Consider the following 3435-nt stretch of genomic DNA (forward strand, 5'->3'; position numbering starts at 1 on the left):
AATAATATTAAAATAGTTTACAGATTCCAATTTAGCACACTTTTATAATTAAATATGGAAAAATTATATCCAGTATTTATTCCTAAATCAAACGCATTAACTGGTAATGTTCATTGATGGTCCTCCATCTATTTAAGAAAAACAACATGTCATGCAGTCACTCACTGTCTGAAGTGGTCTGAGCGCTCTCTGGAACTCTGGGATTGAGGGAAAGTATTTTGCGGTGGATTCTCGTTGGTCCCAGAGGGCCACGTGGCTTTGATGATGTGCTTCAGCTGCTTCTTCTTGGTGTTTTACAATCGTCTGGATTTAAAAAATATATAAAAGTTTCATTGCCTCATGATGCAACCAGTTACAACACAAACTTGCACTATTATCCAGTGGCGGAGCCAGATATTTTTCTCAGGGGTGGCCAGACGGGAACCACTACTCACACAGGGGTGGCCGGGAAAATTACATGATTTTTACTTAAAAGTTGTCTGCAGACCTTTGTGTTTTGGTCATTTCCTTATGTCCTTATACCGGCAGTGACTACCTTATAAACATGGGCATCAGAACCATTTTCATCAGAAATTTTGAACAAAGATGCTCTTTCCAGCATTTTGGTGCATTTTACCAGGTTGTTTAACATACTTTTACCTACATAAATAAACACTTGATTTAATAATTATTTCAGAGACAGATTCTTCATTAAACTTAAACATAAAATGACACTGTGTTATGGTGACAAAAAAACATTTGTCATCATAGTCAGATAACATAAGCATACATGTTCTGTATTTAAAAAAAAACAATCACTTCTTTGTCACTTCTTTGAGCTTGGTAATGTTTCAAACTGTTCAACACTGCCACCAACTGTCAGGAGGATTATTACACCCCTAAAGGTTGTTTGACTGTGTAAGGGGTGTGTACAGCAGGGTGGCCAATGGGGTGGTCAAAGATTTGTTTGTGATAGCCATGGCCACCCCTGGCTCCGCCCCTGCCATTATTGCTTGAAAAAAAAAAGAGAAAGATACGGAAGATGCTGCGTAAACAAGACTAGCCTCTTCCCTTAACAATATGGTGATTTGATCATGTGATCCACAAGTTGTTACATCACTTGAGAATCAACTGTCCTCTGTTTCGTGCAAACTTTACCAAAAGTTGTCTCACTCAGCCCTGAGCATCTATTAAAACATCATCACCAGTCGTATTGTAGAGTTTGGCTCCTCGCAGGTTTAGTTCAGTCATTCCACACAAACCACCTCCACTCTGATAAAATTAGATGCATAAATCCTGACTGCAGCAGGAGGATTGTACTCCACTATGCACATTAAAATTACAAAAACACATGGCTTAAAGCCGGCGCCCTTTTCTTGTAAAATGTTCCAGAACATTGGTGAGCAGCAGAAGAGCATCAGTCCATCTGTAGGTGTGAGAGCAGGCGGCTCAGCGGTGCAGCTTTAAAACTTTAATGGGGACATTTGAAGCATAATAAGACCATCATAAATGGCATTTCTTCGGAACAGAAGAATAAAATGAAAAGCCTTTCTGGACTGTGGGGTAATTTCAGGTATGCTAAGAAATTTTTCAAAAAAGGCCCTCAATGCAAAGTCATGAGGGCAGGTCAAAAAATAATTAATACATGAAATAAATAGAAAAATAACTTATTATATCTTTAAACTAAATATATTTACATTTGTTAACCACTGACAACAACCATACTTCTTTACATTAGCTTTATTGATTTTTTTTACTAAATAGCTACAATAAAAAAAACTTTATTCACATTAAAGGCACAGTGTGAAGGATTTGTTGTTTTCAGCGACATCTATGGTTGAGTGGTTGAATCATCCTTCCTGGTCCTCCCCCCACCCCCCGCTTCCAAACACAAAGGAGTTTCTACGGTGTCTCTCAGGTGTCAAAAACCTTTGATAATTCCAACCGCGATGTCTACCAGCAGCTTCAGGGCTAGTGATGTTTCAAGTGGTAAGATTATGAGCTTTAATAAGTAAAATTATCCAGCTACAATGACAGACAACAAATATTACATTTATAGTTTTACAACTAAAACCGTTTTTGACACCGCCACCGCAGTTTGTCCTTCATGAGCCTTCATAGACAAGATGGCGGCTGCCAATAGTGGCGACCTGCGACCATGGAGATATAAACAGCTTTTTGTAAGGTAAAAATAATAAAACAAGGTCTTTGTCTGCAATGATTAGACATGTTTTTTATTATTGTCATTAGTGATTATCTCAATTTCGGCTAAAAGACTTCACAAAATCCTACAAACTGTGCCTTTCAATATGGAGTTTGTTGCTGCAGAAATGTAGGTTCATACCAGTTTAACATTTTGTTAATAACAAAAAAACAGGTTTGTGCCTACAAATCAACTTGGTTGCTTTTTTTAGATTAAAGATACTGGAAAACATGAAATAAATGTCTGTTATGTTGAAAAAAAGCCTTTACCCACTTCCAGGAAAATCAAGCTTTGCTTTTGTTGAAGCAAAAGTTCAACAGGATGTGAACAAACAGATTGAATCCTGGATACTTTTCTGGTATGACTGACGTTATTTCAATTCACTAACCAAGAGAGAAATTATGTTTTAAAAAGGGAAAGATGCTACCATGGTGGGAAAGTCACAAATTCAGTGTTTGGACCCAAGAGTGCTGCTGAACAGGCCTAATAATGCTGATACTAAAACTAATTCTGAATGCAGTCGACCAACAAATCGTGTCAAACAAGTTACTAAATACCAGCTATAAAAACAACAAAAAAGCTGATATTTCATCAATAAGCCTATTTTCAAGCATGCTGCTTAATTAATATTTTACATAAATTAACACTAAAATTAAAAAGCACAGAAAGATGAAATGTCTTCCCTGTAGTCTGTTTGTTATTATGAAAGTTATTATAAGACATACATACAGGCAATTATCTGTTATGATGATAAGATCATCTTCATAAACACTGTGTTTTCAYACAGACTGTTCAGAATCTCTTAATTTTCTTGATTTGAATCGACGTCCCGAAAACTTCAGCAGAATGTGAATAATTCTGCAAACAATTTGCTWTTCTGCATCACCACCGTGTTTTAACAAAACACCGGTTAAATGGTAACGCTTTCTTTGATGGACCACTTATTACCATGTAATTACAAGGTAATACAAATGTAATTAAATTTAATTACTACCTTAATACCATGTAATTACAAGGTAATAAAAATGTAATTAAACGTAATTACTACCTTATTAACATGAATTACAAGGGAAAAAGGAAATTACTACCGTATTACCATGTAATTACATTGTAATTACAGTAAAGAAGAAAAACTACTGTTAGTAAAACTACCTGTATTGGGTAACTACAATCAAATTACTATTCAACAGTAACTCAACACTATATTTATAACCAAAAGAATGCAACTAAATTTTGGGGTTAGTGGTTAGTTG

General features: G+C 35.8%; 1 long non-coding RNA gene across 1 annotated transcript in view; it reads right to left on the reverse strand.

Moving 5' to 3' along the window:
- Positions 1 to 222: 222 nt before the first annotated feature.
- LOC106534403 (uncharacterized) overlaps positions 223 to 3435 on the reverse strand; it is a 6477-nt gene continuing 3264 nt past the window's right edge. The window contains exon 3 of the long non-coding RNA XR_001312341.1: positions 223 to 303. This is a non-coding gene — a long non-coding RNA (uncharacterized LOC106534403). The remainder of the gene's footprint in view (positions 304 to 3435) is intronic.

This window comes from Austrofundulus limnaeus, unplaced genomic scaffold (genome assembly GCF_001266775.1).
Source record: "Austrofundulus limnaeus strain Quisiro unplaced genomic scaffold, Austrofundulus_limnaeus-1.0 Scaffold1164, whole genome shotgun sequence".
NCBI classification, from domain to species: domain Eukaryota; kingdom Metazoa; phylum Chordata; class Actinopteri; order Cyprinodontiformes; family Rivulidae; genus Austrofundulus; species Austrofundulus limnaeus.